The sequence below is a fragment of the Sturnira hondurensis genome, unplaced genomic scaffold (genome assembly GCF_014824575.4).
Source record: "Sturnira hondurensis isolate 20B ecotype Veracruz unplaced genomic scaffold, ASM1482457v3 Scaffold0015056, whole genome shotgun sequence".
Taxonomy (NCBI): Eukaryota; Metazoa; Chordata; class Mammalia; order Chiroptera; family Phyllostomidae; genus Sturnira; species Sturnira hondurensis.
The window spans coordinates 7,054,938-7,079,302 of record NW_028087687.1 but is presented as its reverse complement, the minus strand read 5'-3'; positions in this window follow the sequence as shown (position 1 = coordinate 7,079,302).

Sequence of the window (24,365 nt, the reverse complement as noted above, 5' to 3'; positions counted from 1 at the left end):
CAGAAATTGTATTCTTCATTTCCTCTTGGCCTTTACTAAGGGTTTCCATTTCCTTTTTCATGTTGGTGTAGTTTGCAGAGAGCTCACTGTAGCTCCCCTGTAGTTTCTGGTAGCTCGTTGTAAGCTCTTTGAATTTTCTGATAACCAGTGATTTGAATTCAATATCTGATAGTTGGCTTGCCTCTATTTCATCTAATGTTCTTTCTGAGACTTCCTCCTTTTCTTTCATCTGGGGGTTGTTTTTTTGTCTTCCCATTGTTTGTGTTGCTCTTCTTGTTGGCTTCAGCTTCTTAAAGTGGTCTGTTCTGGGTTCCTGGGTTTATGGTGTGAACTTCTGTGGTAAGATGCCTGTGAGATTCAGTGGTGCAGTCTCCTGCAGGTATTTTGGTGTTCTCCAATTCCACCTACTCCTCTTTTTGGCTTCCAGCTGGTCAAATCTTTTCTTCTGGTCTCCCTAGCTGCAGCAGCCTGAGGGGCTATTAGTGTGGCCTTTCTCTTCTCTTGGTGAACTTAGCTGGTCTCGCCAGTGCCCTCCCAAGATCCAGAATGGCACCGCTCTCCCGTGCCCCGCTGAGAGGAGGTTTTTCCCCAGGCTTCCGAACTCTGGCCTGGTGTGAGGGCGCGCACTCCCAGCCAGGCTTTCCTGGTCTCGCAGGCTTGGGCTTGGACCTTTCCCAGTGCTGTGGCTGCACATACTGGGCAACTCACAATTCTTCCAAGGTGGCAACCACAGCCTGACTCCCGGTGCTTCTCAGTCTGAGCCCAGCTGGGTAGGGATGGATCTGGCGATTGGCCCTTCCCCAGGGGTCCTGTCAGTTGCGAACAGTGCCCCAAGGCTGTGTGAGTGACAGCTGGAGTCCCCGGCTGGAGTCCCCCAGTATTGGGAATGCGCACCACTGGGAATGCGTGCCACCAGGAATGCACGGGATTCGCAGACTTCCAAGCTGGTGACCACACTGGACTCTGGATGCTTCTCAGTCTGCGCCCAGCTGGGTAGGGATGGATCTGGCGATTGGCGCTTCCCCTGGGGCTCTGTAAGTCACACGCAGCGCCCCGATGCTGTGTGAGCACCGGCTGGAGTCAGCGGCTGGAGTCCCCTGGTATCAGGAATGCGCGCCACCCAGACCTCCAAGCCGGCAACTACAGCCTGCCTTCCTGTGCTTCTCAGCCTGCTCCCGGCTGGGTAGGGAGGGAGCTGGTGACTGGTGCTCTTCCAGGGGCACTGACTGTATCCTGAATCACCCCCAAGACTGTGGGAGCGCAGGCTCAGGCTACTGGGAATGCTGGGGCCCCTCAGTTCCCCAAACTGGCAAACACAGCCTGACTCCACGGGTTATCAGAGTTCTCTGGTTTGCTTCCCAATGCCTACTCCTCTCTCTGCCACTACAGGCAAACAGATCTCTCCTGGTGTTTTCCAATCTGCATCCTGGGTGACTAGTTCTCTCATAGGGTTGTCCTTGTTGCCCTCCCTCGGCTCTCAGAGATCAGGGCGGCCCTGCCAGGGCCCTGGCGCTGCCGGCAAGGGCAGCCTCTGTGCTGTTCCCTCGTACCTTGTTGATCTGAGGTCCGTCTCCTCTCCTCAACCTCTGGTCATTCAGTGTCCGCTATACTCTCTGGGGTTCTTGCGTCCCATATGCTGGGTCCCTGTTGGGTGTTCCCCGTGCTCCTCTGTAGAGCATCGTGGTTTTTCTCCAGCGCGTGAAGGGAAGCGAAATCCTTTGTCCTACTCCGCTGCCATCTTCCCCAGAGCTCCTAAAGTAGTTTTAAATACATTTCCAATATGTTTACTTTTCATTTCACTACATGTTAAGAGATGAGCTTAATTGCTTTTTATAATATGGGCTCAAATTAGTGTTTCAATTTTAGCACCTCAGGTATGAAAATAGAACAATGATAACATCATTCAGTATTGTTGCATAAGTGCCTTTGCCCTGCCATGATGTGATAAGGTAGGTATATCATTTCTGTCATATTCTTCCCCCAAATCTATGACCTCAGTATAAATAATAGAAATATTAGACAAGTCTAAAATGAGTGGAATCCTGCAAAATATTTGATGCATATTCCTCAAAACTGTCAAGCTCATGAAAAGCAAGAAAGGTCTGGTAATCAAAGATTGGAAGAGACTAAAAAGATAAGATGGATAAATAAAAAATGCAGTACCTATCTTAGATTAAATACTGGAAAAGGAAATAAAATCAGTGGAGAAAGTAATGAGATATGATTAGAATCCATAGCTAAATTAATAGTATAGCAATGTTCATTTTTAAAGTTTTAATAAATATGTATGTTTGAGAAGGTCATGGAAAGGATATGACCTCTAGCTAACATTTGAGATGGACCAAGACAGTCAAAGTTCCCTCACCCTCTTCCCTGTCCTTGGAATGTATATTCTGCCCACTGTCCCCACAGTCATACTGATTTTAAAGAACACAGCCTTGAGGCAGCCATGTGTTATTTAGACTGTCTGGACTGAATATGTGACTGAACCTAGTTAAGGCCTCCGTATAAATGTATATGGTGTGGGAGGGTGGGTGCAGAGATCCACTTGTCTTGCTGATGTTCAAGGCCAGCGTCCTAAATTCCCTTGCTTGTTAAATCTGCCATCTACCAGCCTGGAGAAGCCTGCCTTTTCCTTGGGTCTGTCCTTGACCTGCATGTATGGGGCCAGTTACCAACCAACCATCCCATGCTCTGCTATGAAAGTTATCCTCAAGGGGCGGGGAAGTGTAAAGGTCTGGTGCATGAACTATCTGTACTATCTTTACTACACTTCTAAAAACCTATATCATTCCAAAGTAAGAAAATAAAAAAGTCCATAAAATTATTAAAATTGGTCCCAATGCATTTTAGATATCCTTTCTATTTTATTTGTTTAATTATGGTCTTGTTTTTAAAGTTAACAATGAAATACTAACATTTACAACAGGTGTCTTATTAAAAAATCATCCTTATATTTATGTCATGAAACTACTCTCTTCTTTTAGTTGTTTAAAAACTCTCCCATCATTCTCTCTCTCTCTCTCTCTCTCTCTCTCTCTCTCTCTCTCACACACACACACACACACACACAGGCAAACACACACATAATAGGAACATGTCCAAGGAGCTCAGGAGCCTGATCAAGATCATCCAATGGGCAAAGATGGTACCATGTGACCAACAAAATGAAGTGGCATTGGATTATAGCTCAAAATATGAAACAAATATTCTGAGCCATTAATAATATAAACAATGATTGAATAAAGAAATGATAGAGTGAAACAAATCCCCCCACAGAGAATTCTAAACACGTAGGTACTGTAACATCATAAAGGTAAAGGGCACAATGCCCCACTTCACTATGTAGTGTGGGCTGCGGACAGGGACCTCATTCTGCTCTTTCTTTGTTTCTGTCAAACAGGAACTGAAAAACACAGAGCAGCAAAAAGAACTTTCAGCAATTTGTATGGTCAGAATGATTTTTTAGAGTATATGTTTTGGGTCATTTATTCACTTTTTCAAAAGTAAAATAATTGAAAATGGGTAACTAATAAACTAAATATTATTGCTATTTTTATGTATTTTATATCAAAAGTAATTGCTATGATTGTTAAGTATGCTCTACTCTAAAGGTGGTATTTAAATTTATTTATTTTTCGTCTCCAATGTTATTGGTAAAAACTGATAAAATTATATATATAGGCATTTTGGTACATTATATCATCTAACTTTATGCTTTCATTTATCAATGGGATTATACATTGTTTTTAAAATGCCCTAAACATGATATTTTGCATATTGCTAAAATATATGTTGGTAATCCATACTATCAACTTCATGTCATAGTGCTTTATATTATATTATAATCCGAGTAAACATCTGCTACACAATATTTACAGTATTATTTTTAAATTTTATAATTTGAAATATTTATTTTGTATTAAATTATGTATTGTATATTGCCATTAATTCTTCATTGTGAGGCAATCATAATTTTGGGTATTTTAAGAAAATTTTGTGATCCATATTTGAATTTACATAATGACCTTGAACGTTATACTACCTTTGTTAAAGCACTTTAATTTTAATTCTATAATCAAGTATTATCTCTTCCAATTTAAGACCACTGAATAATAAGCATAATTGAAACACTCATTTGTTATGTAATGTCCTCATTGTGTCAAATCTAACTTTTATTAATACTATAGTTATTTTAGTATTTTTAAATATCTATTCATTCCAAAAAATTTTCTTTCCAAAGTTGCTTTTACATTTTCTAAGTAACAATCAAAACAAAGTTAATGTTAAAATTATGTATGATTTATCTGATTATGAAAATAATATCAAATTAAAATTTTGGTTTCCTTACTCATATAAAAACAACACTATGTATATATACAAATGCATTTATTTGATTTGTTGTTTTATCTCATTATTTAAGCATGACCAGGTATTATACTATACGTGAACTGAAAAAATATATATTTCCATAGTCTACCAGTTTCAAATGATTGGTCAAGTCCATAATCTCATAGTAAAACTCATACATTTGTAAACTCATACATTTGTAATCTCATAAATTTGTAAGGACATGTATAGCAATACTGATAATTGGAGAATATAAACATTTAGTAAGACAAGGAACCTAAAAAAATTTGTGAACATTTACATTCCCAAGAGCCAGCATCAATAGCAGTTATTAAGAGGACTTATTTTACATTAATGTGCTTAATATTTTTCTTCAGCACTAACCAAATAATACATATGAAAGTTCACATGGAGGGGGCACCACTGCATTAGAGGTTTAAAATAGCTTTCAGAAGTGAGGAATATTTGCAAAGTTTTCATTTAGAATGGAAGGACAGATAAAGTGCTTCTCAGATAAGGTCAAGTTCAAGGAGTTCATCATCACCAAGCCCTTATTATATGAAATGCTAAAGGGACTTATATAAGAAAAAGAAGATGATAAATATGAACAGTGAAAGGACAGCAAACTCACAGTTATTAACAACCACACCTAAAACAAAAGCAAACCAAGAGGACAGCTAGATCAGGAGCAGAACCATAGAAATGGAGATCACATGGAGGGTTAGCANAAAGCAGAATTGGTAGGTAGAAAATAGATGGGGGGGGAGAATAGTGGGGGAAATATAGAATCTAAAGAACTTGAGACAAGTGGTTATAAACTAAGGGGGAGAATGGTGGGAGAGGGGGTGTGCAGGGTGGAGGGGAATGAAGGGGGAGAATAGAACAACTGTAATGGTATAATCAATAAAATAAAAAAAAATTCAAAAAAAGAAGTGAGAAATATTTGGACTTATCTGTAAAATGTAATTTGGGAAAAAATAAATGGCAATATATCTTAAGGGATGACGATTCTAGGGATGAAGCCAAATAGGTGAAAACGTTTAAGATTTTTTTCTAAAAAAAAGTTAACATTTTGTTTTGTTTTGTTTTTAGCATGGAGCCCTGAGATATTAAGACTAGATTCAAGCTTAGTTTTGAAAGGTCATTAATCCCACTTACAGTTTATTTTACACACAATGGAGAATCATTGAGGGAAGGTATGGCAGCCTGAAAGCCATGTTAAAGCTGGCTGCTTCTTAGCAGGACGCATTACAGTGGTAGAAATGTCCAGTTTTGACTACAGTAAGCAAGCTGTTAGAGAAGTGATACAAGCAAAACAAAAGCCTTCCTGGAGAACTTAGAAATATGTGTGTCTGTGTGTTCATGAATGATTTAGTAATCTTCCAAAGTCATACAGTATCCCCTAGACGTAAGCCAACCAGTGCCTTGTTCCTCTATTCTTTTTCTAAGTTCCTCAGAGGAATTCATGGTCCCATGGGCTCCATGTTGGAAAAGTCCCTCCATGCAAGGAAAATCGCATTTATGGAAGTATGAATACTGGCAAATGGCTTCAAATAAAACAAGAAGTAAAAGTTTAGTAGAGGTAGAACCTAAAAGGTGACAGATACATCAAATAATAAGTCACAATGATTCTTAAATACCACATAAGGAATTAATATTATTCAATAGATGCTTTGTATGCTGAAAAACACTTGAGTGAGAGCAAGGAAAATGATAATGTGTAGAAACTTACTTTTAAAAACCATGCAAGAGAGATGAGATATAAAAAAGATAATAAACATATTTAAGGAAGTTTGAACAATATATAGTGATCTTAAGTGCATAATTTGCCGAACATATTGTGATACATATGTTCCTCTACTCTCAGCAATATTCATTATTGTTATTAATTCTTGTTTTTTGGAACACATATTTCTAGACTTCCAAGATGCTGTATTCTTCTAAGTCCTCTCCTTTTAGGGAATGTTTCATCTTAATCTTCTTTATTATTTCCACTAAATCTACTTTTCTTCCTATATGAAACAATTCATTAATAGTTCCCATGTTATTAATAATTAACAAACAATTCATAGCAAAGAAACTCATGTTTCCAATGACTTTATACAAATTCTCAGACTCAAAGTAATCCTGTTAATGTGAAGTAAATAATGAGATACATTTTCACACTGCTCAGTTTAAAAATAAATAGAAAAGCCTTATAATGCCAAGCATTAGTGTGAACATAGATAAAAGAGAATTTTCACACACTATTAGTGGCTATAAACTGCTTCAAACAATGAAATGTGTTTTATTAAATCAGGGATACCTTTATTTTTATTTACAACTATATGCCTAGAACCATGACACATGCTTAGCACAAAATGCTCAATATATAATTATTGCATGTTAAAATAAATGTAAACAAATTGAAAATATCTAGTAAAATTAAAATGATACATTTCTCATCCAGCAATCCAAATCTTAGTTGAGTTTCTGAAGGACACCACAAGGTGACACGGAATGTCATATTTATTGCAACTCTTTCATAATAACAAAAAACTGGAAATAAAATAATATAAAAATAATGAATATAGCATTCTAAATGGTAGCTGCCACTGGTGATAGACAAAAGAAATTGGTATGAGACTTAAGTACCCACTTAAGTATTTTGAATTGCATCTACAATGTTTTAGTCCCACAAAAATAATCCAGAATAATTATGACAAGTTATTAAGGTATAACTAAGCCTGGTGATAGGTATATTTTAATTAAATTATTCTGTATGACAATGAAATTTCTTGGCTAATATATATAAAATGCTGGTGTTAGAAAACACTTCAACAACGTGTGACTTTTTTCTGCAAGAAAAAACCTTCTGATTTGAATTCTGATTCACAACTCTGTATATGTTTAAGAGAAGAAAGAAGGCATTTTTCTTCAGTCTCTGCTTTTCTTCATTTCTGTGTGTCACCTATTATCATTCTCTGCTTTTATATATTGTGTATTTTTTTCCTTTGTCCTTGCTTTCTTCCATTACTTTTTTGTTATTACTCATTATTTAATAAGATAGTAACAAAATCTGTAGACACTATTACATAACTCATTATATTGCTATAGGAAGACTAAAAAATTACAAGGGAAATAAAAAATGACTATAAAACTTCTTTTCTTTAGTGTGCTCTCACAGTGGATGTCGCATAAGGCAGATTCTTGCCAGGACTTCAAATTAAAACCTTAAGGTAAATCTGATACATGCTAGTTGCTCAATTAAATATCAGTTGCCTTTAGGAGAGAATGAATGTATGACAAAATTCACCAAGAAGTTTTAATAATTCAATTTTATTATATAATAGTATAAAGTGTGACTTGAATTTAAGTTTTCTCATTAGGATTATCAAATATAACCTCTCTCTCAGGGTATTGTGTTATCACCCTTAATCATCACCTAAGATTTGCTTAGAAATTCCTTTATATCAGTAATGACAATATAGTTTGCTGAAATGTATTAAAAACGTAACTGGTTAGTGCCTATTTAAAATATTAGTGTGTTTCTAAAAATACACGATGCCTTAAAATGTCATCCCTAATGAGATAGACATTATCAGATTCTGCAATTTATCCATGCTTCAATTTTTTATCAAGTGTAAAATATTAGTCAGTTTACTTCTTCAGGCTCATATATGTATATATACACACACATATATACATGTATATATATGCATATTTTTCCGAGGTTTGCAGAAAAAAATAAAAAGTTTCTCATGGTTTATCTCTTGCCTCCTGTTTAATCAAAGCGTTTTCTAATTCTAATTGCATTAAGTGGTGCAAATCAGATGAGTTCATCTAGTCATTGACTGAGAAAAGATCCCCACTGAGGGCTGATCTGAGAAATCACTTAAAGCTTTTAACTCTCAAGCTGTTTTCAACCTATTTATTTTCCGTGACATCGATTATCATTTTCACAAGGTTGGTTTCTCAACAGTTTCTTTACCTGGTGAGGTGGCATTGAAAGGGGAAAAAAAGTGATCTTTTTTCTCAGTTACATAAATCTCAATGCTTAATTCCCCTTACATTCCCAAACAAGCATCTAACCTAAATTTACTCAAGTACAATATTAAAGGTGGAAGGGGATGATGAGGGGAAAAGAGGGAAGGGTTTTCAGGAACACGTATAAAGAACACATGAACAAAAGCAAAATAGGATCAAGGGTAGGAAGCAGGGATGGCTGGAGTGGGGGCCAGTGGAGGGGGGTAAAATGGAGACAACTTTATTTGAACAATTAAATTAAAAATATATATATAAAATCCAGTATTCAAGTTCAAAGTGAAGTTTTAAACTTTTGCTTATTTTATAAATAAAGTGCTGGGACCTTTTAAGCTAGATACAGACAAAGATAGATACTGTTACCGAACAACAGGTCCAAGGTTGGGGGCAATATTTGGCCCACCCAGGGATGCCAAAAATGGCTACAGAACAACAGGGGCCCCTCCCAAGGGTGATATACTAATACCTACTTGGCTCATCTGTCCGCCACCAGAGGAAAGACATCTCTCATTCCAGAGATTTGTGAAAAGGAAAGGAAAGGTTTATTCGAAGCTGTACAGACTTAAAGCAGTGACCCGATGTCCCCATAAAAATATCAAAGTACTTTAGGATAACCACAGACACCCACAGTACTTCCTTCCCCCCTGCCCTAATTCAGGGTATCGTATCTCAGGAAAAGAAGCACATACCCCTGTTTCCGGACCACTGGTACCGTCAGCTGGTGTCGCCATCCAGGCAGGATCTCCAATTAATCCAAAGTCATGTGGCACCTTCTCATGGTCCACTGGCAAAGAGTCCTTTCACCCTTCTTCCAGGCAAAGTCTCTCCTGCTTCCCAGACCACACAGCCAAAGGGAACAACCCAAAGCCACATGGGCATCTTCCACCAAAGCTGCAGGGTTCAGCGCTCTGACCAAAAGCCTGTGGCTTTCTTCTTCACTTGGCTACAGGGGTCCCCATTCTGGCAAAGCTGAGTGGCTCTCTTTCACCTGGGCAAGAGGGGGTCCTAACTCTGCCCAAAACCACATGGCTCTCTCCAGTGGCTGCATGCCTAGGTCTAAATCCCCATGCCAGTCCTCCTTTGCAGCCCCATTTCTGACTCATCCCATGATCAGTTACACCTGCCAGGAATCCTGCATTATTGCAAGTTTACTGGGCTGCCACTGTGAGTCTGGGCAGGTGTGGCCCCATGGCGTGGGTCCAATCGACTCCAAGCTCCCACGCAGGTGCTGTAACTCAGGGGACCTGGCCCTAGTTACATCTTGGATGGAAGTCACTTCCTTCTTCCTGGCTCAAAGCATGGCCACAGCTATTTAACATATCTCTGAAGCCAGTTAAAGGTTTTAGATACGTTAAACGACCATTCCAGAGGTTAGCTGCAAAACTATTGCTATGCAAAACAGCTCTCAATGGCCCTGCTCCATTTGTCCCTTCCCCCTAGGGGTGGTGGTGAGGACATCTTAATATTTCCCCGACTCCCTGAGCTCTGGACCCCATCCCAAATCCTTTTCTGGGGCTCCCCTCTTGGCTGCACCCTGTTACAATACCACTTTAGAGTGTAATCATTCAATGTATGTTTGGACCACCTTCATTCCTATAATGATTAGAAGACCAAATTGACATTGGGACATTTTTAGTATACTCTGGAATGTATATATACACTATTTTTAATTGATTGGAGTGGCATTAAAATTCATCTGAGACAATTGTCTATTTCTCGGAAGTATAAAAAAGAAGATACAATTTCTAAAGGAAAATTCAATCTAACTTTAAATTTAAATTCAAACTTACAAAATATATAAAATGACTTTGAAGACCTGTCCACAACTCCAAGTTTTCCTCAGGCCCCAAATATTTCACAATACTATTTCCAGTTCATTAATTTTTGCTCGGTATGGTAATACTTAATTTTATATAAATTGCAGCTAAAATCATTCATTTTTGTTTTAATTAAGCATTTCATAATTTTTGGTTAGTATTTTGATTAATTGTAGATCCCTGTCCATAATTTAAAATTTTAAATCTATAACTATGTTTATTTTATTGCCTATGTCTAGTAATGCAATAATATGAAGTATTTGTGTGTCTGTTTCTACTATCTGGAGTTTTTTTTGTACAGATTCCCACTCCTGTTTCTTTCTTATAATTAATTTGTATCTATTTTGACAATAAAATATATGTTTTGCTTTGTTTTTCCTTTTACAAATTTATTTTAGAAACTCTTCACAACCCTGAGAGGATTCGGGTTCCTCCAGGGTAACTTTTGCCTTTCTGTTTGCCAAGCCCCTGGAGGTACCTTGCAAGTTTTCCAATTATTGATCTCTGACTAAAAACCCGTATACAGGAAATCTGTGAGTATAAATTTTCAGTATTTTTACACGTTATTATTTAGTACATTGTTACTATCAGACCTTACAATTCTCAATAAGTTACATCAAAATTATTTTTCATATAGTACCCAAACAGTATGTTTTATTTTCTCACTTATATTGGCGATCCTTGTGCAGGTCTTCAGGAGCTCCTTTGAAATTTCTTTTTGGATGATTTATTCTGGGCCTTTTCTCCTATTTGTGGTACCTTAAACACCTAATTTCAAGTTTAAATAGTTTGGGAGACCTCAGGTGTAAGCTTGGCTACAGTAAAATTCTTTCATGGAAGACCTCTATTCGGGTCTCTAGCATGCTTACGCATGGTACCGAACCGTTTTTGAAACATATATTTTATAGTTAGCCCAGAACTTTTTTTTTTGAGCACAGGAGTCAATCCAGTTAGGTGGCCTGATGTAATAGCAGAAGCTGATGTCCTGCTATTTGTCTGTTTGTTTAAAACTGATAATGTTTCAAATGGTTTAATCAACGAGATTTTCATCGTTCCTTACCAATTAATCATGTTATTTAGTCACTATAGAAAGTAAAGTATTATTATTCAGCACCGTTAAATTCATATCTAAATTCTAAAATAAAAGATGACACAATATTATCTAAAGAGAGAGGAATCCAAGAGTATATTATGAAGTCACCCTACATCAATCTGCTATGTTGAAACAAGGAAGTGTTCAACCTTAGAATACATTATGCCTCTCGTCTTCCTGCGTGATTTAACCTTAATCTTTAGGAAGGGCTAGATTCGTAATTCTCTGTTGCATATTTCATCTCCCAAACAGAACCGTTTCTGCTATGCTTGGATATTGGTAATTCCTTGATAATTTTTTAAAATTAATTACAAGTGAAGAATGAGAAAAAGTTAACTGATATTACATATAACTAGTGGTACATTTATAGCTTAAGCCATCTACCATTTAAAGTCACTTGTCGTTAGGTAGAAGACTATGACCCTTATTACTTCTCATAGTGTTACCAAAAATATATTTTTAATGATACATTTTTCCCAGTCATCATCATTTCTGAGTATTTAATGCCATAATTTATATTGGATGGACCAATGTGTAGCAATGTTGATGTTAATTTTAAAAGTTTCTTCTAAGACGACATGTTTGTCTTTTTGGGTGGATGAGTAGCTATGTGCAGATATCAGTGAGTTCGTGTGTTCAATATCATATCTTATCATACTTCTTTAAAATGGCAACATTTGAAGCATTGATTTAATGCTGTAGACAAATTGCAACTTTACATGTATATCTGAAATATGTGATAAATTATAATTACATACAAGATGGAAATACTATGTCTTAGATACTTTTAAAATCAACACTAATTCAATGCATTAGGAGCCTGCATTACTTACAAAAGACTGTACCTCACCAATGATATTTTCTAAGAAACCTTGACTTCTAGGAAGCTGACTGGTTCAGGGATTTATTAGCTTGCTAATAAGGTCAGAACAATGTCTGACATTCACATAGAGAGGAAGCTATTCAGAAAAGATGCTGGCTGGGATTTGAGCATTATGACTTTTCCTAATGCACTCCCACCCTTTCATCCATGCATTTTCTCTGTAATATTTCGGAGATGAAATTAGCATTATTGTCAAGAGCTCATAATTGAAATGCCATTGTTATTCAGTGTTCATATTAAACCAAAAACAATGATGAAAGACCAACTAAAAGTCAAGGTGCAGTGGGTTAGAAAATAAGCAACTTAGACATAGACATAAAACTGACAATTACAGTTAGAAGCATGCAAGTGGCAAAATTCCTTCTTAGTGATAGAATGTAGACTGCAACTGAATGTAAAAATCAAAGGAGATAGTGACAGAAATTAATTCTGTGTATATCATGAGCATTTATAGCAGACATAGTACCTGGCAAGTTCATAGAGTAGCAAAAATTGAAAATACAAAAGACTATGAAAGCCATCAAGTTCATCACGTGCCCAGTGAAAGGTTGTTTAGAGCAAGAATGATGGATGGTTCTTATTCTTCATCTTCTCTAGCTTGAAATATTTTGGGAAGCAAGGCTTTTGATTTTCTTCATTTCAGTCAGCACAGCTCCAAACTAACACATCAATTTCATCACAAACATGCCCCATGTGTGTGTGTACTGACCTCAAAAAAATTGACCTTCCTTTAATATAACCACTTTTGTCTTTTTTTGTACCTTTGCATAGCTTTTCATGCTGTTGAAATTGCCTCTCTGTGTCTTTCATAGAATTCTCTCCATTTTTTTTCTAGATCATCACAAAGGCCATCCCTTTCATGAAGCATGTCTATATATCTTCAGTTTTTCTTTTTCTTTCTCCTTTTTAATTTTTTAACTGTTTAGAACTAATTTTAGACCTACAGAAGGTTTGCAATAATAGTACAGAAATCTCCTTTACATCCTAATTCCTTTTTCCTCAATGTTATTGTTTTAAGTAGCCAAGGTACAGTCACCAAAAATAGGAAGTTAACCCAGTTATAAAACTATTTAAACAACAACAACTACAAACTACAACATTCAACTGAATGTTGTCTGTTTTCCTACTGTTGCCCTTGTATTAAATACCTGTAGTGGGATATGAGATTGGAATTCATGGAAGAAATTGAGGTTTCAGATCATTTATTAAGGAGTCATAACATATAGGTATCGAAGCCATGGTTGTGGAGTAGATCACCTAGGAAGTGAGTGCACAGAGAAAATAACATATCAAAACACTAGCCACTGGAGTATCCATCATTTAGAAACAGGGAAGATGAGAATTCACCAGAGACTGAAAATCAGTAGTAAGTACTGAGGTTAATATGTCACCTATAGAGAGTAATTTTAATGGTAGGAAAAAAAGAATTTCTGATTGTGAGAATGAAGTTCTCGAGTAGTAAATATACAATCCGATCCTATGCATACAAAACAAAATAAAATGTTTAATGATTTTAAAAGAAGAAAGATCTGTGTTCAAGGCTACAGATCCAAGTTTGTGAGTAGCTAATAGTTTTGTTAACACATAGAAATATTCTTCGGTTAGCTTCCGTTTTTTCAGGGAATTAAATGAAAAGCAATATTACTAGCTGCGAGTGAGAGCTGGGGAAGAGATGGTGAAAATAAGGGTCCTTAATGCAAACACGTCGTGATCACAGCTCGCATAGAAGCTTAACACAGGGAATGGGCTTTGCTTACTCCCCGGTTGTCTGCATAGTTCTGTTTAAGCTAATCTACTGGGTGGGTCTCTTCCAAAATGTTCTTGGATCCAGGCTCTGTCCAACATTTGCTCCCAAGACTTCAACATGAGGCTTCCTCCAAACTGCAGGAAGGATCAACACGACGAGTGTGGAGAGGGAATATAAACTTAACTGCCTTGATCCTCAAGTGTCTCATAATCTGTGTTCACATTTCATGGCCAAGGATGAGTCACTGTGAACCAGTGAAATGTGATGAAGTCGAACAATGCAGGTTAGATCTATAACCAGAATACGGCTTCTGTGAGGTGGATTGGAAATTTAAGGGAAAAAGGGGGTGATGTCATTTTATAGCATTAGAAGAATAAAAATTACTAGACATAAGGTAACTACTGAGTGGCACTTAGGTCTTTCTTGGGATGTGTGGTTTTAAAAGTGAGGGTATTTAGCACAGTTTGATATTACTTCTTAAAGTTATGGTCGTGGTTTTAAACTGAGAACAGTCATTTTGATTGTGATGTTTCTGCCTGTGTGGAATAGGAAAAGAATTGGATTTAATCATATTAGAGATTTACCTGGAAGATTAAAGGGAAGGAGGCAAGGGAGTTGAAAAATTGGAAAATGAGTGATTATAAAATTGATTTTGATCCAACTTTGATACTAAAGAATGCAAAAATAAAAAGCTCTGGCCCTGACTGCTGTGGTTCAGTGGATTGAGCATCAGCCTATAAACAGAAAAAATCAAAAGGTCACTCGTTTGATTCCCAGTCAGGGCACATGAACAGGCTACAAACCAGGGCCCCACTTGGGGGCATGCAAGAGGCAACCAATGTTTCTTTCCCTTTCTCTCTTCCTCCCCTCTCTCTAAAACTAAATGAATATTTATTTTTTTTTAATTAAAAAAATTTAAGTGACAATGGACAGATTGGATGATCAACAGGTACATGGTTCCCTGGGGGTTAAACAAAATTGTTGAGTCAGGGATCAGAGAGAATAAGGTGGAAATACAGAAGGTGGTCAGTTAGTGAAGGGTTTATACTTGGGTGTGACAAAGAGAGGTGGGATTAAGGATAGGGAGGGGATCATTGGAGTTGAAAATATTGAAAGTATTCTCTGCAAGGATGTTGAAATAATTATGAAATATGACAAGAGGAAAAGAGAAACTAGCCATGATTCAGGAGCCTAACTCTTCAAGTTACTCCAAGTTAGGAAGAGGAGCAGACTGGGGACTCGCACACAGCCACATGCTTGTCAAAGGCATTGAGCTTTAAGCAGACAAGAGAGGGTCATCTGGAAGTGACACAGAGGATGAGGAAGATGTCTGTTCCATTTCTCAGCATTGACATATTTGAGAGGAAAAACAGCTACCATTAGAGATTTATACAAAAAAGTGAAGTCCCAGGGCACGGTAATGATTGTTAACAAGGCGGTGAAGGAACACTGCGAATGAGGAATTTCAGTGATGACAAGACATGAACTACAATGGACAAATGAAAGATTAATTGTTGTCTAGAGGAGTCAGATTGGGTGAGATGAGGGGATTTAAAGAATTATTTCAGGATGAGAATCTTGTTGATGAGGGATAATTGAAAAATAATCAATTTCAGCAACTTTGATCAATTGATGGTTATTTTATACCTTTTCCCAGCTGTACCTGGAGCACAAACCCTTTGGGTGTGCAGTGGTTTAATCCTATAAAGCCACACACTCAGACACAGACACACACATACACAAATGAAGGAGGTGTGATCTGGAATATAAATCACAGACATTCCACTCGGAAGACCAGAATGCAAATCAATAAAAATGCATCATAAAGGCCAAAATATCTTAATAACCAAAGGGAAAATAATTAGTTTATGCAACTATTAAAGAGTTGTGTTTTAATTGCATGTGTGTTTCTGTCACTGATGTAATGTGCAGAATGATAAATTATTATCTAAAATTAAATAAACCCTTTTTCTGTGATCAAATAATCAGTGTTTGGAAATACTAAAAATCTTCAGTGATTTAATACTTAGGAAATTGTTATGTTTTTAGTAAATTTACTAATGTTAAAATAGCCCCTCAAAAGACAACTATAGTTCAAATAAATAAGGGACCAGTATAGACATGCAACCAGGGTTTTAATTAATGTTTGTGCTAATTGATCATTGCTAATTGAGAAATGAAATACACTAAATTAATTAAATAAAATATTAATAACAAAAATTTAAATATTTTATTAAGATTTAAATCGCAGAAATGTGTTCTGGCTTTGTAAGTAGTAATCATAGCCAGTTTTCTTGCCTTTCCAGATACAATCAGTTTGCTACAATGCTTGTTTTGAAAATGCAAATAAGTTCCAACTTGATTGATTTAGTAAAAACTAAGGAAAATAATAATTTTTTATTTATGCAGAAACTCATCATAGAAAACACTACACAAACACAGAAAACTGTACCCAGCCACATCAAGACATGTAGAGACTGCAAAAACATCTGCCAGATAGCCACCTTTGTTCACCCCAGAACTTTCCACTCTATTTTAGACAACACACCTTCCGTCACTTCACAGTGACCCACAAAATGTTTATAAAACTTTACCATTATTTTTATTTAGTTCCTATGTGTGTCTTCTTAAATTATTTGTCACTAATGCTTCTTTAAACCTTTTAGTATGGTTTGTGTTTCATGGATTTGTACAATGTGATAACGTTTTGGAAGAACTGACTGTGCTGGAACTTCCCACTCCTCAGTCTCCTGTCAGTGAGGAAGACAGGATCGTGTGACTCATCTTGGCTAATGGGGCATGAAAGAACTAACACAGGACTTGTGGGACAGAGTGCAAGCTCACAGGCACACAATTTCACAACTGTCCCTTGTCTTGTCTCGTCAACACGAGAGGACAGGTATTCCAGATAGTGCCGCCAAAGAGAGTAGAACCACCATCAACTATATCATTTCATGAAGGTTCTTTCAAGCAATTTCAGAACAGTACCAGACTTTATGGAAAGACAACTAAAAGACAACTTACAGTATTTTGACTTTTATAGAAGTAAAAATTTAATTGTCAAGTTTGGGCTACAGTGTTCCACCATAAACTTACTTCGGGTTTTTAATATTCATCTTCAATAATATTTTTGGAATGTGTATGAGGTGTTCTAAATCAGAGGTGTTTTGTGGTCCTTACTGAGTACATCACAGTAAGTGGTACCTTCCCATACTCCCCTATGCTCTAGTCCTTATCCTTAGAGTGATGAAATTTGAGCCAAGATAATTCTACTCCCTAATCCAGGTATTAGGTATGAAAATAAAATCTCTCCAGGAGCCAGATAGTTCTTCTGCTTTTGGCACCTAGAGATGTCTCTAACTTTCCTAGCTTCATTGTGCCTTGAAATGCAAATACGGAGAAGGATATCTGTTCCAGTCCTCCTGGTGCATAGGGAGTTTAACCAAGGATGCTACTCTGGAATGTAACTATGGTCTCTCTCCTAGAGATAAGAGAAGTGTTCGTACCTTCTCCAATAAAAGTGATTAACTAGACAAATAGCTAGAGGTAAACAACTCATAGTCTGTAAAGATTCTTAAGAAGCTGACATTTTTTGTTTTGTTTTGTTTTTACAGAAAACACTGAGAAATCTCACAAGTTTCCATTTCCCCATATCCATCAAAGTAGTAAAGATCATATCTCCTTTTTAAATTTTCAGTGAACAGGTCATTATAATCAATTAATTGATTTCAGGGCCGGTATTAAGTTTTATACATGTTTCTGACAAAGTTGGCAAATTATATTTTTACTGAGATAGGATTAGATAATTTATTCTCCAGGTGAAAACAAACCCTGTTAAGAAATTGTTTTTAAATTTACAAAGAATAACTTTGGGCTTCTGACTTAATGGTAGCTGACAGTATTCAAACACTAGCTTTGGTTTGTGCATTATTTTAAGTGCTGCATTACATTAGCACATTTATTTCTCACAACTCAATAAGGTAAATACTATTTACAACTCTGTTTTATGTGTAAGAAAACTGAGGTGCAGGGAAGTCAAGAAATGTGTTCAAGGTCACACAGTAGGTGTATGTCTGCGATATGATCTGAAGTCAGAAACTGGACTCCATTCTCTTAATTATTACACTCTACTGCTCTTCGTGTAGTGAAGTACTATCTCTACCGATTCTCCTCTGGGCCATCCCACTCACCAGGTTTCATTGATATGAGATGAGGGTATTAAGTGATGCATATTACTCAAAAGAGTTTATTAGGGTGTCTCAAATGAAAAGATATAGAAAAATAACAACTGTCATTATACATTTTAATCCCAAGGAATTTGGGTATACTATAACCCTCCACACAAAAAAGAAATATTTATTGTATCATGAAAATGTTGCTTAGCTTCTGTAATTTTAAAAACTGTTATAGTTTATATGCATGCTCTAAACAGAATCCATGTTTCTTCCTTCCATTTGACTTCTTTTCGACTTGGCTCCAGTTAACCTTTGCAACTTGTTCAATGAGAAACTCCAGTGAACTGTATCACCATACGCAATTAATGGTTGAGTGGTCTATAATAAATGAAAATGCCACCACTGCTTAGCAATTAGCTTATGGATCATCTCCAACCACTTAGAACCTCTTCCGTCTGCAGCATTTAAACATGCTGGGTGATTTAAATTATACTTAAAGTGAACGGCAATATTCAATTACTGGTAGGTTCATTGTGTGGAATTGTCACCATTATGATTAACAGCCCTTATGAAAAACAATTAATTTGGTGTCTTGTTGCTAGGTCAACTATAAAAACTAATTCTCCTAGGAAAGAATTATGTTTATCAGTACATATCCTTCTATAATGCTTTGATCTAAAACATAAACACGATACTTTTAAGAAAAGGTTACAGAAATTAAATGTGAATATGTATCTTCAACATTAACTTAGGGGGGAAATTAGTATTTTATTTTATTTTATTGTTTGCTAAGAGACCATAGTGACAACTAAAAGGGATATACAAGCTCAATATATACAAAAAATCAGGTATATTGTCTCATATTTAAAATCTGTCTTTGGGAGCTCAGTGACTCACATTCAAGCTGAGAGGAATCACAGCTAGACAAAGGCATTTGACTTCCTTTAGGTGAGTTCAAGCACAAAGGAGACATGCTTTATTTCAAACCCAGTAGCATTAAACAAATAACTTTCTCATCTAACTAAAGTACTGCATAAAAAGAAAACAAGAAACAAAGCAACACAGACTTTTTTTCAGCAAATGTTTTCAATAGGTATACAAAAGAACTGTTCTTGATTTATTCGTAATCCCTTGGGTGAGGCTGAGAGAAAAACCACTCTGTTCTTTTGAAAATCACTGTCTCCTTGAATTCACAGTCTTCCCCGAAGAAGATAGGATTCAATATCATTCTGCTCTACGAAGCCCTTGGAATCAAGGAGTCAAAGAGTTGGACTGTGGTGTATTCCTTTGTTTTTTGAAATGTGTTTATTTTTTATTTATAGGCAGTTATACTTGTGTACAGTCCAATGGATCTGTTTGGACGACATTTTACCATCTTTTCTAATCTTCATTTTTTATAATTATTGTCTAATCTTGTTACTAAATCCCCTACACTATAATCTTTTTTTCTGTAATCAACTTCTTCATTGGTGTTCAAGCAAAAGTGTCTTGCAATCACAAATTGTCATTGACTTGGGTTCCTCAAAAGGAACTTGAAGGACTCTGGGTTTAAATGTTTATTTATTACAGAAATGACTGAATGACATCACTATTGAACAATCTTGTGATTATAGTTTCCTGTGGCAATTTGTTACCTGTCTTGGTAACACTGAACACTCTAACCAAAAGGCTATACTGAAGTCCTCTCTTCTGTGTGCCAACACCACCCCATACATATTTTTATATTGCTTTTTCACATTGCTTTTTATAACATCTATGAATAATTTGCATTCCATTATAAAAACTCAAGGATAGTAACTGCATTTTATTAATCTTTAAATCTCCTGTATTTATAAAGTATAAGGTCTATGAATATTTGCCAAATAAATGAGTAAAGTAATAAATGATAAGTTATTCATTTTATTCAGCAAATAAGTTGAGAACATATGAGTAGTAGAGAATTGTGCTAGGGAATGTATGTATACACAGAAATAAAATAGGCTGGTCCAATACTACTTAAGGATAATATTAAGGCATACCAAACTCCACATTAATATGCCAAATAAGACTCAGGAGCCACAGAGCTTACTCTTAGATCAATTAGTCTGTTCAAAATCCAAAAATAGTTCCCAGTGAGTTGCTAGAGGACACAAGTCTTGCAGAGATAGCTTTAAGTAGGTTACAGGAAAAAAATAACAAAACTAAAAGTAGTTTTTAGAAAGGTAGAAGAAAAACTACAAGTCTCTCTAATTTATACAGAACATTGTGGTTTATAAAATACATTTTGGAATGATAATCTTGTTGATTCTCAGATGAACATGATGGAAATAGCTTTGGTTTTGTTGTACCCATTTTACAGTCAAGGAAAGTAATTCTCAAAAATTTAAGGTACTTCCTCAATGTGGTACCGAAATTTGAACCAAGATAAGGCTATAGCCTTACTTCTCAGAATACAATCCACATGTAAATAGTGTGGACATCATCTGAGACCTACTGGAAATGTAGAATCCTAGACCACAGGAATTCAGAATCAAAATCTCCCTTTAAACATGTTTCTAGGGTGATTTGTATGTATGCATAACGTTATAATATTTGACAAGGGCTGCTCTAGTTCTCCTCGTACTACGCTCTATCTATCGTCACATAAGAAATTAGACATCATATAAGCATTGTGGCGTTTTTAGAAATAGTAGATACTGGGGAGTAAAATGTAAATCTGCACACATATAGCCTACTGAGCAGGAATTATGACAAATGTTTGGGAGTGTCTGTTTACGTGTCTTACAAAGGAAGGAGTTTGCAATCAAATAAGAAGTTTCAAAATAAACAAACAATGATGCAAGGGAGAGTTGAGATGAGTGTTTGGGGGAACTGAGTATATAAAACTGAGCTAGGCTTATTAATCGGCGATTGCACACTCAGGTGTGCTGAATGGAGCTTCCTTCCTTTCTGGCATCACAGGGCCTGACAAGTTATTGCATTTGTTTGCAGAGAATGCGTTAATTGTGATCATTACTTAAAACACAGAAATGAAATAGTGTCATTCTACAGCATGCATTAGAAAAGGTAATGCACATGACAGACCGATTACATTAGAATGTGTAATATACTAAAGATAGAATACGCTGAAGTGTAAGACCATTTTTGAAGCTCTTGAATGTTGTCTCTTTATTTTTTAAATTTATGCTCACTTTTTTTTCTTTCCTATGCTGCTGCTTAATGTCAATATCAGATAAGATCTCAGGAAAATACTTCACAAGAAAGTATGTGAACAATTGTAAAAATATTTACTTTAGTAGGAGTTGCCTCGTACTATACATGGTTTTTTAAATGAGGCCTAAAAATGTATGAAGTAAGGGCAACAAAAATTTCCCTGTCTGAACTCAAACGAGCGACTGACTGAATACTGTAGAAGGTAGATAAAAGTTTCCTTTTATTTTTTTGTGGGTGGAAGACAACTTTCAGAGTTCTTAAATGTCTGCATTAATGGATAGCAGCTCCTCCTGCAGCTGTATGTTCAAACTAAAGATCTTCTGACCCCTTCAAGACTCATTCATTTATGATATTTATAGATGGGACTGAACTCCTTAGTGAGATGCCCCTATTTACTTTGGAAACTATGGTTTGGAAGAGACTGCCAAAGGATTTTTATAAAACTGGTAACGGTGAAATTGTGCTTGGCTGACAAGGGCCTGTACTTTATCTATAATTTATAGAGTTCTGTAATCTATATTTTCTTTCTCTTACAATTTTTAGAAAAAAAAGATTAAGAATGTACCTAAGTTTCGATTTTACTATGGGGGATTAAAAACTATGTAGAGCCCTGGCTGGTGTAGCTCAGTGGATTGAGCGAGGGCCTGCGAACCAAAGGATCGCAGTTCAATTCCCAGTCAGGGCACATGCCTGGGTTGCAGGCCAGTTCCCAGCAGGGGACACATGAAAGACAACCGTACATTGATATTTCTCTTCCTCTCTCCATCCCTTCCTCTCTAAAGATAAATAAATAAAAATAATTAAAAAAACAGGTAGAGAATTCCCAAGTGTTTGGGGGAGTTAAACTTATTATGATCTGAATAATATTTCTTTCCATGGTCAAATTATATCCATCTGTCTCTTTTTTCCCTATAGCCAAATTATATTTGGTATTATTAAAATATGTTATTTTCAATAATGAATTCTTGGAATTTTATTGTGACTTCAGCAGCAAAATAGCACTGATTATTGGTTTTGCTAAATACAGAATACACATTTGCACTCTAATCATTAACCTTACAGCGATAGTTGACTTCATGGAAACACTTGGGAACGTTTGCTGCTGCGTCTGCCATCCGCAGGTGAAAAACCAGCTGTCATACAGTAGACTCACTAAACCCCAATGATTACTTGGAATGAGGCAGGAGGTAAATAGTGATGAATTATTTCAATAACGTAAATTACTGTATTTAGAAATCAAATGTGTCTACATTATAGAATAAACTTATATAGACAAGGGATGTTTGTTTGTTTGTTTGTTTTCTCCCCTGATGCTTTGACATTCAGGGTCTTGCTGACTCTGGAAAGATTGCCCCTCCCACGGTTACCCATCCCTAGAGACAGTACACAACTGACCTGGGGAGTGCTGTTTTGAATGCACACCGGCCCACCCAGAGCCTCTAGGACCGACCACTTCTTTATCAGGCTTTCTCACTCTGGGCCACAATCCAGCTGAACAAATAATCCATGGAGACGGAAAAAGGGCAATCACTATGCCTCAGAGCCCACTGAAATAACTCAAACCAGTCCATTTTACACCTGCTTACCAGCCTCACTCATTCCTTCCCAGGGAAACAACAGTACAAGGTCTTCCCACAGTCACTCCCCTCCCTCTGACTCCTGACTCACTCGCTTGTTGACACCCCCTAAGGTGTGGAGTGCCTACTACTCTTGAGATCTGTGAACATTTAAAACTAACTTGTGAATGGCAGTTGTTTCTTGATGTGTTGGCTTTATCATACTTAGATAATAAAAAATCTATATTAAAAATAGTATCATGATTTTATGTTTAAGCTAAAACAAGTATTTATTATATTATTTAGAACTTAAATAGGATCTGAGTTACTAAACTGTATTGAGCCTGCTATGTTTTAATAGAAACCTTTTATGCTTTCGTTAGTTTTCTAGAGCGCAAAAAAGCAGAGTGAAAGATACATGCTTCAGTTGTTCATTTTAAACTGACCTAGAATGTCACTGTGTACTGCACATGAGTCAAAAATACTACTCTGATTAAATAGACCACAAGTGTTTCTTGTTTGCTTTGTTTTGTGCTTTTACAAGGACCATGCAAATATGTAGAGAACTTTGACTACTTAGAAATCTGAGTTCTTTCTGTAAGCAATTATGTAATCGAGTTCCAGTAAACTCTGACAAGAGTCATCTGTTACTCACTCAGAACTGTATTGAAGGGCGGCTATGTGTGCCCAGACCACAGCAGGTACTGTAGGCATCAGTCAAGCTGAGTACAATAAAGTCTCTATTATCATGGGACTCCTGGATGGCAAAGGTGTTTTTTGAAGTCCGTATTTTAAAAATGGTGTGAACATGTCAAGAGAAAATCATAGGTTTGATAAATCAAATGATTCAACGTAACAGCGACACATTTGATGTGCGCATATGTAATTAAATCATCACCAAATTAGTGGAAAAAGGCAAATTAATTTATCTACTTGCACACAGAAACACATGAGCAAAACGTCAGAATTATTCTGATCTTACAACTGTTTTATAAGTCATATAATACAGTGTGAGGCAGAAGTAGGCTTTCAGTGAGCAAACAAAACACAGTGTTTGTTCAACTCGGAGGTGTGGAACTGTGGCAGACATGGTTGGTGGGAAAGAAGGAGAAAACAGAGCAGCCTGGAATCTCTATCTGCAACAGGACACTGTCATGTAAGATTGGGGAAAGAAGCCATATATTATCTTCAGATAACAAAAATGACTGAGAAGATTACTTTATTATTCAGGGTTCTCCAGTGTAACATGCACACACACACACACACACACACACGCATGCCCACACCTTGGAATTCAAATGTATGAATGTTTATATTATATTGATAACATAATATTTTGAAATAGAGATTCTAAGTAATTAGTTCACATGATTGTAGGTGCTGTCAATATATAATACAATAAAAATCATATATATATTCTATTATTTATATTTTAATGAATGCTGAATAAAAAATTGATCTTTCACAGTCTTTTTATGACAATATTTATTCCTTCCTCAAAGTATATAAATATATATTTATATATAAAT